Genomic DNA, 17,126 nt, shown 5'->3' on the forward strand with positions numbered 1-17,126 from the left:
ATGGTCATACCACCGATGAATGCTACAGGTTTCAAAATCTCATTCAAGATCTCATAGAAGCAAACAAGATCCCATTGCCTCTAGCTAGCGAGAAGACTGGGTGATGTTGAAGCAAACGACACAAGACAAAGGGCGAACGTCAACGACAAGATTTCATGACCTCTTTTTCTATTTCTTTTTCATTTTTTCCTTTCCCCAATAAGTCTAGCATAGGCCCCTTTCTTAGATTTATTTTGTAGGTTTTTTCTTTTTCCTATAATAAAATAAGCATTTATATGATCATTTCATTATATCGCATTTAAAAAAAATAAATAAAATAAAAATAAAAAATCCATGCCAAACTAAGCACAAGATATACCAATGATTTGAGGCACCCCTTGTAGCCACATCATATCACCTTTCACCCTTCAAATATACAATCCTTTTTTGATAAACCACTTTGAGCCTCATCTAACGATAGACCTTTCATTTTTCAACCCACATCTACCTAACCTTGGGATGGGATAGTGTGCAACTTATGCAATTTTTCAAAGAATAAAAGCTTGAGTAATTTCAAAAAATTAAAATAGCAAAAACAATACAAGTGTACAAAAGGGCAAGTGTTCCAATGTCTTTGATATGAACACGTCTCAGATTGCGTTTCTTATCGAGTGCTCGGTACCGTGCCTGAGAAACATGAATGCCAAGTGAGTGATAGACAGCATGATCGGGATTGCCCACGCTTATAAAAAAAGAGATTTGAATTTGAAAAAATGATAAAGCAAAAAAGAGAGAGCAAAATATAAAGAGTTCAAAAGTGAGAAACCTCAAGCATAATAATACAAAGATTCAAAAGCAAGGTTGCACACCTTGGGGGGCTTATCTAGGGTCTTGAGCCTTTATCCCTTTCTTCTTTAACCTTTAGCCTAACCACGTTACAACCCTTAAAAGACCTCTTTGAGGTATACACACACTTGTGCGAGGTTCGACTAGAGCTACGTTCGGCCTGATTCCTAACAGATACGTAGGCAACCTCACATCGAGGTGCGGCCATAATAAACATGCATTCATATTCACATTCACACTCACACCATGATCATATCAAAGGATCTCCAATGCTCATCCTTTTCCATTTAGAGCTAGACTTAGGGGGCTTGATCCCTACATTATTAGCCTACTCAGCCTAAGAGTCACCACCATTTGACTCTTTTCAATATATTTTTCCACACACTTAGCCCTTGCGGCCTAACTTTAGTGTCACTTTCACACACTACACAGATACATGACCAAATAGTCTTTCCCTTAGGAACCATTTGTCATGAAATCTTAACACAACGTTGGAGCATACTTTGTCATAACAAAATCACTCATCACTCATCATTGCATCACAAAGTATGAAGTACTTAGCCTCCGCGCCTAAGTTACCTAAATACTTTCATTATCGAGTCAACCAGGATAGTCTAAGATGTTACAATCCTTGTACTATGAGAGACAACGTTAACGGAATAAGCTCATTCAATATGCACCTTCAAAAACTTCGATTCTTTCTTTTTTCACGTCTTTCTTTTCGGGAGAAAGTCGGTATCCTCCATAAAAATGATGGAAATTTTTGCTTTTTTTTTGCATTTTTGAGTCGCACGATCAAATTACAATGCACACACGAGTCATGTACACATTGAGTCATGTCGTGTTATCACATCGAGTTAAGTCTACGCACACGAGTCGATTTGAGTACATCAAGTTACACGTCGAGTCAAGCAATACTAAGTCTTAGGTCAACCCTAAAGAGAGATAAGCAAAGTCCTATAGTCCAAAATATAAATACAGGTACATTCCAGTGAGCAACAACATTCTCGGATTTTTTTGAAAAACCGCGAATGAAAACCTGACTCCAGCGTCAGACGACAAGGCTGTCGCCCGGCGACAAAAGAAAAGCGCGGCGCCAGAGTCTTCCAGCAGGCGTCAGTGCGGCGACAGCGGTTTCCAGCGTGCGCGGGAGCAGCGATGAGATGCATGGCCCCATATTGGATTATGCGGACCTCATACAGCAATTTTGAGTTCCTTGGTATGCCAGTTAGCCCCTATAAGCAAATTGACATGATTAGTAGTCGGCTCGATTAAAATCGCAGTAAGTGATTAACCTGACGACGATCGTCTCACTTAGCTTAAGCGCCTAAGCATTGGCTCATTACAAGCACCAAGGCATCGGTTCAAAAGCAAGCACTTATACGATAATTTTCCCAAGATTGGATTGTTATCCCTAACTGACAATATTTCCAAATATGGATTGTCGCGCATTTTCTTATACGACAATTTTTCCGAGATTGGATTGTCATCCCTTCGAAAATTTTCTAAGCATGGATTGTCATACTCCTTCTCTATTTGGCAAGTTTTTCCAAGTTCGAATTGTCATACATTCATAAAATCTTCGACAATTTTTCCAAGATTGGATTGTCATCTCTGGCAAAGTTTCCAAGCGTGGATTGTCGTGCTCCTTCTCTGTTTGGCAATTTTTTCCAAGTTCGGATTGTCATCTTTGGCAAGTTTTTCAAGATTGGATTGTCATACACATAGTTCCCTATGGCAAAATTTCCCAAAGGATTGTCGTAGGTCCCTACTCATCATAAATTTCGGCAAAGGTTCCTCAAACGTGGATTGTCATTCGTTTCAATAAGTGGAAAATTTTCCCGAAGAGGATTGTCAGTCAACTCTTTTTTGCAAATGTTCCAAGACGCGGATTGTCAATAGTGGCAATATTTTCCTACAAGGATTGTCGCATAGCGTTGGCAAATTTCCAAGGTGGATTGCTTTCAAGAGTTATATTCCAAGATGTGGATTGTCGATTATAGCAAAGTTCTTATGACAGATTGTTACGAAGCATTGGCAACTTTTCCCAAAATTGGATTTTGGCAAATTTTCCGAGATACGGATTGTCGCTTCATCGTAGCAACATTTCCAAGGATGGATTGTTACGTGGCATTGACAACTTTCCCTGAATCGGATTGTCATACATAATACAAGAGTCGTGTTGACAACTATTCCTGAAGAAAAGAGGATTGTCATCACCCAAAGCATCAACAGCAAAATTCAAGTAGCATTAAGGATCGACAGGCGTTGATCTTCGATAATTTTCTTCGGAATAATATCACGACAACTGAAGGTGATTTCAAGCGGAGTTATCTTTGATCGTGTTCCCTAAGATGTGGAAAACGGTCACAAAGAGGAAGAGGATCGTTTCAAGAGAAGCAATCTTCGATAGTGTTCCCTGGCTTGCGGAAGATTATCACAGCAGAAAGTGGAGGCAGTTACAAGCGTAGCAGTCTTCAGGCGGGATGACGTTCTCTAGCTTGTGGAAGGTCGTCAAAACAAAATGCAACAAAAATCGGTTACCTTCAAAGACATGTGCTCGACGGTGCAAGATACGCGTTTCTTAACTCTTTTATCTGTTTTAACTAATGCTAGTTTGCAAGTATCGGCGTTACAAGAATAATTTAGGATTACAGAACGTTCTGAATCATTCTCCGTCCCTATCGCTACTTTGACTTTCGTTTTCGAAACATGTGTTTCTCACAACTCAGTCAAAGTGGGGGCTTCTGTAGACACCCAAATATGTCTCCCCAAAACCAAACCCAGTGATGAATACCTTTCACGTCATTTGATTATCAAACAAAGTGAAAGTGTGAAAAGTCTAGTGATGAGGATGTTTTTATTAAAATATCTCTTCTTTCTGTTTTTGAAAATATTTCTTTTCTCACCCTATTTTATGAAAACGTGCATTCCAGTTTAGTTTGGTCCATGATAAGGGTCCAATAATGGTGTATTTGGATGGGGCTTGAAAATACCTTTCCAACGATATATTATAAGCCCAATTCCGATGAATAATGAGGAAGTTATGGCCAAAATACTAAACTGGGCTCAAACCGGATTTTACCTACGGCCCAATGATCATGTGGAGGGTCCAAAGGTTTAATCCTATTCCTAAACTAGTTAGGATTAATTAGAAGCTTCCATAAGTTTCTAAAAGATCTTAATTATCCTTTTTGAAAAGATAAAATCAAGGAATTTGAAATTGAATAAAAACTTTCCTTTTTTAAAACTTTCTTTTTTTAAGTCCTAATTCTATTCGAATTTAAAGATGTTCAAAGATGGTCAGATATTACTTTCGTGCCTCATAATTTTTATCCAAGTCTTATATGATTGGATAGATCTTGAAATTATCTTTCCAATGATATATTATAATATTAAATCCGAGCTATAACAAAAAAGATATGAAAGGAATACGAAACTCTATTCAAAACTGACACCATCCCACTATTTCGGCCATATCTTTTTATCTACAAAAGATTTTAACCTGATTCTAATTGGGTTGGAAAGTATACTTCAAGATCTTTCCAACGACATATTATATGACTTATTTGGACTTCTGAATCAAAAGTTATGATAAAAACAAAATTCACAAAAACTACTGACCGACGAGTTTTATTTCTATTCGAATTCGGATTCTTTTCTTATTCTTCGACTCTCTTTTTTCCTATAAATAGAGGTCATATCTCCCCTTTTTTCAATCATCTACAATCTACAATAATCTACAACAATCATCTTTCTCTCTCTAAAGCTAGTAGTTTTCCTTCTCTCTATTTTTTTTCTTAACCTTTCCTCTTACACAATTCCTCATACATTAGCACTAGACACACCTAGCCAAGTTCGAAGTTGCCTTCGCCCTAGACGTGAAAGGTTATAATTTCTGAGGGTTTGGTCCCAAATCTCTATTTCAATTATTTAATTTAATTGTTTGATTTTATATTTTCCTTGAAGTTACTAACGCGTGTATTTTGTTATTAGAAAGAGGTACGAGGCATCAAAGTATGTAATCTTATTGCTCTATTCTTGTAGAAAGCATGTTTAAATTTGTTTGATTCCTAGTATCATGTTAGGATGTTATTATTGCTTTCTAGTATCATGTTTAGGGTGCCTTTTACTCTTTTCTAATATCATGTCAGTATCATGTTAGAGCTAAAGCTTTGATCTTTATTGTTTAGTGACATGCTAGGGTTTGTTATTAATCTTGTTAGTATCATGCCTAGGATCTTGCTATTAATATTATGCTTTAACATGATTATGATAATTATGATTATTATGATTGTTATCATGATTATGATTATTATTTTTATGATTATCATGTTGCTTGATGCTTATTTATTGTTATTGCTTTATCACGCCTTTTATGCAGGTTTAAAGGGAATTTGTAATTGTAATCACGCTTAATAAGATAATTAATAATCTTGTTTAGGGTTAATTTGATTATAATTCGAGTGATCGCCAATAATAGTTTTGCTTGTGCATTAATATTCAACCAACATAGATAAACAGGTTTAGGGTTAACCTATTGTTTGCATGTTAGTCAGAAAGCGCACATGAATACGAGAAGAATGAAGTAGAGGCCTATTATTAGGGCAGGTTCAATCTCTTTTAGGTTGGATTTGTACCCTCATCCCCGAACCCTATTTGGTTCAAGACCTTTTGGAGTTGACGATCTCATGGATCGTTAAGGGGTGTAATCTTCACCTTGTGAACGGTTTACAAGTTCCTAAAACTTGTTGGCGACTCTTTTGCTCTAGCTTCCTTCCCTTTGGACGCCACCATGCTTAAGTGTATGATCACAGTGGGGTTCAAGTTTGGGGTAATGCTTGAAATATTCCCTACAATAATTTGTTATCTTGTGGCTCTGTGATCAGCAAAATATTCTTGTAGCACTATACTGAAAACTGAAAAGGCATTTAGAAGATGTTAGTAACCTGTAAAGGTTGATCATATATCAGAATATTAGTTAAAAAAAAAGGTTCTTAGATCTATTAAAAGCATACCAGACCTTAAATGAAAGTTTTTATGCTGATTGTAGAATTATGGCATACTTAAAAAGAAGCTCAACTTGTAGAAAAGTCTAACCTGCAGCAGAATAGGTAAATCTAAGAAAATTAGCCAGAGTAGTATTTGGATTTGAAAAATTAATTTAAAAATACCACACAAATCATCAACAGACTATAATAAGAGGGAAGGAAAGATATCACTCGCTGATGTAGCTAGATGATGCCAGCCATATAAAGAATATCATAGGATACTACATTTCTGACATGACCCAAATCTGGCTGATCAGCATCTATGTCAGTTACAACATTGACATTGGCTGCCTATCGAGCTCGAGAAAGGGCAACACATAGCTGACCATGTGAAAAGCATGATCGCAGCAGATAAACAACAACTTTATTAAGTGTTTTCCCTTGAGCTTTGTTGATAGTCATTACAAAACTAAGCTTTAAAGGGAATTATTTCCTCTGAAATTGAAAAGGATAAGCTGAAGACTCTAATGGTCTTAGATTAATTCTTGGTATTAATAAATGCTCTCCTTTATGATGGCCAACAGCAATAACACATTAAATGCGATTTGGGAAGAATTTCTTGCATATCAGGTGTGTTCCATTGCAAAGACCAAATGATGGTAAGATGTTACGCAGCAAAATAACTGGACTGTTGGGTTTCAATATAAGCTCATGAGGACTCATGCCACTAGGACAGAGCATATTTAAAAATTATGTAGGATATATGGAGCAAATTGTCATCGATCATTGAATCATAGCTCTTGTAGGATACAACTTCACCTGGAAATTTAGCTATCAAGATTGTATTTATGACATCTACATCATCATTGATTGGTGTTAGTATAGCTCTAGTTGTAAATATATCTGCATTAAATGGAAGCATATCCATTTCTGGAAAAGCAACTAAAGTCAGCTGCATATCTTGACCCATAGTAGCATCATAAGGCTATACAATTTCTGTTGGAAGCTGAACAAATGTATTTTCACTATACTATAACTGTCCATTTCCTAGTGCCAATAAAAAGGCTACATAAACCGGATCTTGTCTAGCTCAAATATTTTTTGTTAACCTAAATAATTAACAGCGGCCACATAACAGAACTAACCAAGCTAGCAGCAACTGCTTCGCGTTGTGTTCTCCGTGGGACAACCGGAAGAACTTGCCTGAAATCTCATCCAAAGACGACAATTTTACCTCCAAATAATAAGTCAGGATTGTAGATATCTCTGAGCAACACATCAAGTGATTCAACATTTTCTTTTTTTGCCATTGAAGCCTCATCCCAAATAATGAGTGTTGTTTCTCTTAGTAGTGCAGCTAGACTGCCTTGTTTAGGTACATTACAAGCAAGTGACTCAAGAAGATCTAGTGGAATTATAAACCGCGAGTGTGCAGTTCTTCTAGAGGGAATATTAGCTGCAGCTATACCGAATGATGCTATTGGCAAAACAATCTTATTCATGAGCCTTATTTCTACATATAAAGCATTATATAGAAATGTCTTTTCTATTCCACCAGGACCATCTATAAAGAATGCTCCTGGTTTTTGCTTTGTAACATGATCCATTATGACATTAAATGCTTCTCGTTGAGCTTGATTCAATACTCTTGCATTATAGACACTGGTCTGGTACTAGAGCATTCAATGCATCTTCTAAATCCTTTGTTCTCCGTATTTCGTCATCATCAGGCTAAACTAAATGGTCTAATCCATATGCATTAAGAGAGCTCCCCATTGATTCCAAAAACCATTCAACTGATTTGACAGTGAGATGCTTCACTTTCTGTGGATCAGAAGCATACTTATGTCTAAAATCTTCAGACAAAAATCTATAGTATATCATCTAAAAAGAGACAGGGTTGCTGGGCTGGCAGAAGATAAGTACAGTAGCAAAGAGCTTGCGAATTGCAACTGGCATCTGAATTTGCAGAGCCTTCTTTCAAACATAAATCAACCAAATCATCTTCTTCTAATAGCCTTAGTTTAAGTGCAGCTTGCTGAAAGGTGTCACATAAATGACCATTAACTGTTCGCAGATCTTCAAATGACTTCGAACTTTTAACATTGTGCAACAGTAATCTAAGATAGTATCTTTCTCCTTCTGAAGGTCTAACAAATGTCAATCTACCAATGACTATTTTCTTATTTTGTCTTTTATACCAATGTTTGGCAGATGCATCCCAACGATAGTGCTTCGAAAACTCGTTTTACAACCAACTTGTCCCAGATGGTAGCCTACAATTCATACAAAAGAACTCTGTAAGACAGGTTCTAGAACGCTTGTCATCTTAAGCCACTGATATAAGCTGTTCATAAGGCCTAAGTTGGATAATCTGTGAATTGGGTAAGTGTGCAGGAAGAGGCAACACTGGTGGATGCATTTCATATAAATCAAAACCAAAAAGGCGCTAAGCAGCTTCACAGGGAGAAACCCATCGACCTGATTGATACTACTGTATATCATCCTAGACAGGCATAGCATCTTTAGACTGCACAACATTGAAAGATATTTTATCATGACCCTTATAAACATATTTGTATAGATACTTGACCGCCTCTATAGTAGAGCATACTTCAACATTTAAGTGACAATCGAAATAAGATGAAAGATATGGATTATATGGGATCACCCATTTATTATCCATGATTGTTTTTCGAATTGTAACAGTTTCCCCTATGTCTCTTCTTCGATACAATGGATATCCATCATTGGTATTTCTTGTTTCATCCTCAGAATTGCTTTGGATAACCATATTTACAACGACCATGACTTTCCTTGTGCTTCATGCAAGGACACTCTGGATCTAAATGACCACATGGACCATGCATCATGTGCTTGAGTATAACTTTCCTAAGATGATTGTTGTCGGCAAATGGTATTTCAACACATACAAATTTATCAAAATCAGCAGGGCATTTGATTTTATAGTCTTGCTATAGAATGATTAGAAAATGAGCATAAGGTAAGCCCCTCTTTTGGAATTCAACCACATAGATCATCGCTGCTACCTTCCCAAACACCTTTTTTTAATCAAATGCTTTAAAGCAAGAACTTTTTCTCTAAAGATCCTTGCAACTATATCTGGCATGTCTTGTGCTTTTTCTCCGACAGTATGCTGTTATTTAATTTCAGGCCAATTAGCATTGCAGGTCATTGTAATGAATAAGTCAGGTTTACCAAACTGCTGAACTAAAGACATTGCATTTAAGTATCTCTTTTTAAGATCTCGAGGAACACCAATGAATGTTGGAGGCAAGATGACTTTACACCCCACATTTGCTGCACAGTTTTCGCCACAATCAATAGTATCAAGCATTCCTTGATAGAGATCTGCTCTTATAGTCTGCTGATTTCTAGGAAATCTAGCCGTGTATTCTCCACCTTGACATATATGTCCACTATGTATTGCCGAAAGCATCTACTCCACTTAGCAACATGTTATTTGGTCTGCAGTGAAGCTTGTATGCATAGTATTCCCTTGTTGAAATGTTCCTATCTGTTTTTGATGAGCCTCCACTTACACCTACAAATGCACATTTTTTTTCAGTTTTAAAGAACAGCAAAAATAGCTCACAATATAGTAATCAAAATCTCATGTTCAATTATAACCAACCATATAATCCAACCCTTCTTTCAGTAAAATTTTTTTTGCTTTTGTTTTAACTATACATATTTTATATGTATGGGTTCTCTAAATGGTAAAAGGTATAGAATTTACATACGTCTCGCTTCCTCCTCCAGCAGCTCTTCAGTAGTATGAAAACTGCATGAAGAAACAATCAGTTTGTGATTGCAGATGTTGTCTTCCACCACGAGACATCTTTTTAAACCCTGAGTCCACCCACAGTCACCATATGGAAAAATTAATGGATACTGTAAAGGATCATAGCAGCCGTAATAATGCATGATTCTATGACACGAATTTTTTTAGGTAAATCATTATGACGTGAATCATCTTGAAATGAATCATTTGGAGATGAATCATCTTCAGATGAATCATGCTGAGATGGATCCTTTTTTGTTGTCACCAGAATATGGGGACTTTCTAAGTCACTGGAAGATGTATTTCTAGCCATATGCACTACAAAAATAAAAGCTTTTTAGCAACTAAGTTTGGCAACAGATTTTTAAAACGTTGCTAAATAGCAACGAATATAATTTTTTTCATTGCCTAATTAAAAGCGACATTTAATGCTTTAGTTTTTTAATAATTAATGGCTACATGTTTTTTATTTGTTGCTGTTTAAAACTAATTGTCAAACTAGTTGTTACTAGATGGCATCATATTTTTCTCTTGTTGCCATATAGTAACAAACTATGGCAACAAATATTTTATTTGTATTGATTTAGAAACAAACAAAGACACTGAATTTTTGAATTGTTGCCATTAAAAACAAGTCGTCTAAACTATTGTTCCTAGATGATAACATATTTTTTTATTTGTTGCCATTGGAAACAAGTTGTGTTATATTTTGTTGTTAATTTATATGTAGGCCACTTTTTGCTATTAAGTATAAAATTATTTGAAGACACTCTTCTTATTATTTGTTGTTATAATGACATCAAATAGAGACGGATTTCAATCTCGTCTCTAATTTAGAGACATATTTTTGATTTCGTCCCTATAGACAAATTTTTCAATTTCGTCTCTAATATTTCGTTCACTTATTATAATTTATATGCATAGAAGTAGACAAATAGTACTTGGTATAGTTGGTAAGGGATTCACCATGTGACTTTGAGGTCACAAGTTCGACTCCTACCAACTACTATTCTTCAGACTAGGGATTAAAAGAGCCTTACATGCAAAGTCGAGCCGAGTTGACTCGAGTGAGGTTTGAGATTGGTAAAGGCCGGGATCGGGTTGAATCGAATTGCTAATAGGGATTGGGTTTTTATCTTGTAGTGTTGATAGCAACCAATAATTATGATTTGTTGCTATTTTTAGGAACCAACATTAATAATTTGTTGCTAGTTTAGGAACTAACATTAATGATTTGTTGCTAATTTTAGCAACAACCAACGGTAATTTGTTGCCAAAGTTGGCAACAAATGCACCAAAAATAGCAACCATCATGGAAACTATATTTAAATGGATGCAATATTGCAACAAAATTGCATTGCAACTGGTCGCTAAAATCTCATGGCAATAAGCCTTTTAGCAATAACAAATTTTCGTTTCCAATCCGTAGCTAAATAGAGTTGGCAACGAATTTTGGGTTAATAGCAACAAATTTTAGTTGATGCTATATTGACTTAATTTTGTAGTGATGACAGCAACCTCATCAGTGGAGGGAGCATTGTAAACACGCTGATCTGGCACAGTTGTTTTGTTTATCAAAATCTATATAGACTCAGTCACTTGGATTTCCCTCAGTGAATGAAAGAACCTCGCATAAGGATTTATCTTAGTAACTTCCATGAGAATAGCCAACACATCTTCCCTTAGTTTTGGAAAACAGCCTAGCCTTTTTTTAGCCTCAAGTTCTCCATCATAAAAATAGAGTTGCATGTATTTAGGCCCTTCTTTTCCAAGAAGTAAATAGGGAATATAATGGTATAGTTGACCATGTAATTTAAAAACATAGATCCCTTTTTTGGTTTTAGCATCAAATTTTCCACCCAATGATGTAAATGCAAACATGTTGTTATACAAGCGTATGTATTGCCTGAAATGCTTAGCATCTTCGTCCATATAAGTGAGTAGCCTCACCAGCTGTGCACGGCAGTCGTTTGTAGCAATCTTAACTTCACCATCAGCACAGCAGAAGTGGGGTGTTTCAAAAGCAAATTTGCGTGCCCCACACTTGGAACACTCAGTAGGAGAAGGAAGTTGGTAGGGTTCTGCAGGTAATTTCTTACCAATTGCTGCATCAGGGATTGCTGCTTACCAAAACATGTTTGCAAAATATTCAAACATATTTATCTTGATCCAAATAGGTAATACAGATATGAAATGCATGTATATCTTTATCCAAATGGTTAACATAGATTTGATATGCCATATAAGATTAAGCACAAACTGAATTACTTATAACATGATGTTTGGGTTTGGGTATCTTTGCACACTTTGCAGCAGGCAGAGTCTGCATCGATAGCAAAACAAAAGAAGCGAAACATGCAGCTGTTGCATTAGCTATTTTTCTAAGTATGAAAAGCCTCTATTGCTAGAATTAATTGATTCATATCTAAAATAAAACATCTTCATGTATGTAAAATTTACTGGAACATATTTCAACAGCTATATACACTTGCATTCCATCCTGAGACCCAGACTCTAAACTTTTAAGGTGTTTAGTGCTATATCCTTTTGAAGATGATGGTTCTCGTAATAAATTATATACAGCATGATTTTTGAAATACAAAGCTTAGAAAAATAACCTTCAATGTTATCTCTATTTAACTAGGAAAAATGATATGTTATAGGACATACTCATAGCTGAACAAACAACGATTCTGCGTAGCTATCTTACTGTAATTCCACAGGATGAGCAACTGTAATGCATCAATCCTGGTTACCAAATATAAAATCTAATAAGTAGCTAGCCAACAACATTCCAAGTACTTTAGTAAATAAACAATATAGTAAAGAACATATGTAAATTCTACATATCTTAGAGACCAAAACAATAATTTGAACAGAAATCATACAAAAAAAATTTGACTAACTCCATTACATTACTTCATCAAATACATCAAACGAAGTACATAAGTGTAGCAGTAGAAATGTTTTTCACAAAAGATATTTTACACAGTGTCACTTGATATAGCCTTAAAATCACACTAAAGGATAGTAGATAGTCCTATGATAATCCTAGTAATAGAGCAGCAACCCAGCTACATAAATAAGCAAAAGAGCTGGGTAATACATCTACAGCAGTACTAGTTTTAAGGGACACACTAATAGGACCTAATTCTTATCAACACCAAACTTTGCACGCTTAAAACAACGAGCCAAATCCTCTAGCACTGGAAACACTAAGACCATCTTACAACCAGAATCAGCAACAGGAGATGTTTCAGCATATATGTGTCGTAAAAGGCGCTTCTTAGGAGGCAAAATAGGTGGGATAGACACGGGAACCTGAAAATCCTGTCCAAGTGGAGTAAGACAATCCTGCTCAATAAGAATGGTAGAAGGTTCCAACTCCTCCTTAATTCCCAACACACGTTCTTTGACACTTACATAGCTCTCCCTCTCTAGGTTACATAAGATGGCTTATAATTAGCATCAACTATTACAAGGTTAAAGACATCGCTAAGATAGTCCACAACCTTTCTAACTAGACTTTGCTTAGCTGCAGTTACAGTTTGGCAATAATCACTAAATAAACTCCGAAAACCTATCCCTTCTTTATGAGGCATGACAGTAAACCAGGAAGTGTACTCATCAGGAGAATGCTCAATGGTTTCAATTAGAGTGCACCTTATCTCAACAGTTCTATAGATAGCCCTTAAAATAACAACAAAGTCCACTACAATCTTCTTATGATTGTTTTCAGCTCCAAAAGGAAGGTCTTCGTAAATACAGACTTTGCGTTCCTCCTTCTCAATGCGTTCTAGCTCCTCCTTCTTGAACCAAAACAACTGACCACAGTGATCATACATTTGTTTTCTTAAATAAGTCACATTCTCAACAACTATTTCATATTTTTTCATTAGGTCATAAACAGCCTTTCTAGCAGCCACTTCACAGGACTCTTCTATACTGTTAGTATAGCCACCAATGTAAACAGATGCAATGGGCCCGCAATCTGTCTGGATCACCACACAAGAAATGCTCCCTGGCTCATCAACAAACTGGTAATCTGGATTAGGGAAGTTCAAGTACTTAGTAATTTGCTTCAGAAGAGGACGAAATGGCATCACTACTTGTATGGGTGGCAAGTCCATGACCTGTAAACACAGGCATAAAATTTTAATATAGGTCCAAAGCACCAACCATTATATACAGCCTAAATTAATGCAGATACCTAAACAATTCCTCTTGCCTTTTTATAGCACCAAATCAACCTATGATAGGACCCAATATTCTCATAAACAACCCTAGAAAAGCAGCTCAAAACAGTAGCAACAATCACACACAATAAATACTCTATGATAAAAGGCACTTACATAGCTCCATAGATAGACAACCATAACCTATATTCAAAACAGAACACTTCCTAAGGAAAAAGTTTTTTTTAAAAAAAATAAACAAGAGATGACAGGAAACCAAAACTCCTCCTATCACCATATACCATGATATAACAGCATGAAAAGCAAGTCCACATCTCTTAATGACATGATATATATAAAAAAAAAATAAAAAAAAAAGAAAAAAAAATTTAATCATCACATTCCATACACAACTTTTAAAAGGCCAGAAAGGGAAACAAGTTATTCCATGACTAATTCATAATAAACAAATTACAATATAAATGACTCCATGGATGAACAAATCACAACAGATACACAGAAAACCCAGAAAAGGAGTGACCATTATTCCATGAATATAAAAATTACTCCATAAATCTAAAAATTACTCAACCTAAACAGCACATCCCTAGACTACATTACACGACAAGCTCATCCAGATTAGCACCTAAACCCTTACAGAACACAACAGAGACCTAATCTATGGCCACCATTTATTTCTATAAAAAGCTACCTATTGAAAAGCTGACTAAAACAACTAATCACTAATAACCTGTACTCCAAATAACACAGGCTTCTCCCAACAACAAACAACACCAAACCAATCAACTAATCACTAAAAACCTATACTCCAAGCAACACACACACCTCCTAACAATACATAACATGATTCAGCAGATAATAACAAACTAAACAAACACTTCTCCTAACAACAAATAACATGAAATTAGCAATGAAAGTATCTAAACCAACCACCATACCTCATGACAACCTAAGACTACATCCATGACTAAATCACAGTAAACTAATAACAAGTTATTTCATAGAACAAATCAAGATCAAATTACTATGGAAAATCTGATATGTCCTTGTCATAGTCCTGTAATGTGTGGAATTGTCTTTTGTCATGGATAATCAAGATATTGGTCCATTAGATTATCGGCAATTGTTGCATAGATCGTAACAATGTAATATTCAATAAGATACATATGCAACAAATACATTTATCCCAAGCAACTAACAAGATTTAAGTACCTGATCTTTCTTTGTTTAGAATTATAATCACTTTGCTTTAAGTTTTTAAGCACCAAAAGCAGAAGAAATCAATTGTAGGAAAGAGTGCAAGTGCTAGGCAAACCACAAACAAGCAAAATCATCTATATATATATATATATATATATATATATATATATATATATATATATATATATATCTAATATAAGAACACACCTAAAGAACAAAAAGCTATTTTTTTAATAAATAAAAGTACACCTAACAGCAAGTCTTGTAGACACAATTTCAAAGACTATTGGCAGTCAAAGAAGTATACACAATGCTACACTCTAATAACCCTTAATGTATGGAAGACCACATCTTTGTAAGTAACCATTCTCATTGACTGAATTAACCCCTCCCTCTTGCAATAACCAATCCTCTATACTAAGTTGTAAACCAAACTGCTCTATTGTACTACTTCTTTTCAAGATTAATCATGATTATTTAATTAGTTCCTATTAATTACCAACCCAAAGCCACATATGGTAAACTAATACAACACATGCTGAATTAGCAACACAAAACCCCCAAAAACTGTCTGATTCAACACATGCTCTGAACATCTTTTAAAAATTAAACAAAATAAGGAAAAAAAATAAGAGCAACAAGAAATCAACAGTCATCATCCTTCACACCCAAAATTTAAATATTTTTGAAAAGGAAAAAGAAAATTCATAACTAAAGCATGCATAAAGACACTTTTTAAAACCCATTTTTTTTCTTAAAAGGAAAACAAAAGAAGGAAAAAAAATACAAAACAAAGCACAACTTAGGCAATCACCAGAAATGAATTTTTTTTTTAACTTATTAAATTTTAAATTTATTAAAAAACGAATGAGAAAAAAAAAAAGAAATCATAAACACAAAACCAAAAGGAAAAAAAATGGTGAGAAAATAAATGGTGAGAAAATAAACCAAATAAAGAAAACAAAATAAAGAAAAAAAAAGGAGTAAGGAAAAAAAACAAAAAAAAACCAAAACCCAAAAAAAAGAACCGTTTTAGGTGGGGACAAGAATGCCACATTAGCTAAAAGCATGCAAAGTCAGCAAAGGTTGAAACAATGGTACACGTAGCTTCTTGTTGTTTCAATGAATACTATAAGAAGGGGGGTTGAATTGTAGTATGAGAGTTTAGCCAAACTTTTTTTTTTTTTTTTTTGCGGAATTAAGACTAAGTAAGCTAAAGGAACAGAAAGATAAACTGAAGGAACTAAAAGATGCAAGAGAGATTTTTACGTGGAAAACTCCTTGGCTCTAACAAGGAGAAAAACCACGACCACTTGGGATTTTGGGAAAAGAATCTTCACTAGAATAGGGCAAATGGTCCTATTACAAACTAAAGACTCAGACTTCAAGTTCCTCAACGAACTTGAAACCCCGAGGAACAAGTCACTCAACTTGTTACTCTTCTCTTCTCTTTTTCTTCTCTATCTCTCTTCTCTTTCTCTTCTCTTTCTCTTTTCTTTCTCACTTCTCTTTCTCACATACATAAATTCACTCAAACTTCCCCATTCCCCAAATTACAACTCGAAAGAAAAACAAACTCTAGTATAAGAACATTAAGAACACTCTAATTAGCTTGTGTGGAATTGACACTTGACTCGAATTAAAAGTTAGAAAACTTATGTGAGCAAGGGTGAGCTTTTCCATCTGAAATCAACAGCTATTTATAGACCAAAATTCGTTTAGGAAAAACTTTTTTATGCAGCAATTCCACTACGCCACTACTCCACCCCACTAAGAAGATTATGTTCCTAAAATTAAGGAAACATGAACTCCTCAATGTGCAAGACCATGACTTGAAGAAGATCATGGAGGAGTAGGCCGCAAGTTTTTAGAAAACGTGGAAGATTTTATTTGCAAAAGATATTTTCAAAAATCAGAATAAATAAAATCTTTTTGTTAGGAAAAAGATAACCGTTAGAAGATAACAATTTTCCTAAAAACTAGCATGCACAATTTTATCAACTTAGACCAATTCCACACAGCTTTTTCGAGTGTAACTAATTTCTCATACTTACATAAATCCTAAAATATATAAATATATTTAGTCTTCATGTCTTTAGGTGAAGCTTC

This window comes from Chenopodium album, chromosome 14 (assembly GCF_948465745.1).
Source record: "Chenopodium album chromosome 14, dcCheAlbu1.1, whole genome shotgun sequence".
NCBI classification, from domain to species: Eukaryota; Viridiplantae; Streptophyta; class Magnoliopsida; order Caryophyllales; family Amaranthaceae; genus Chenopodium; species Chenopodium album.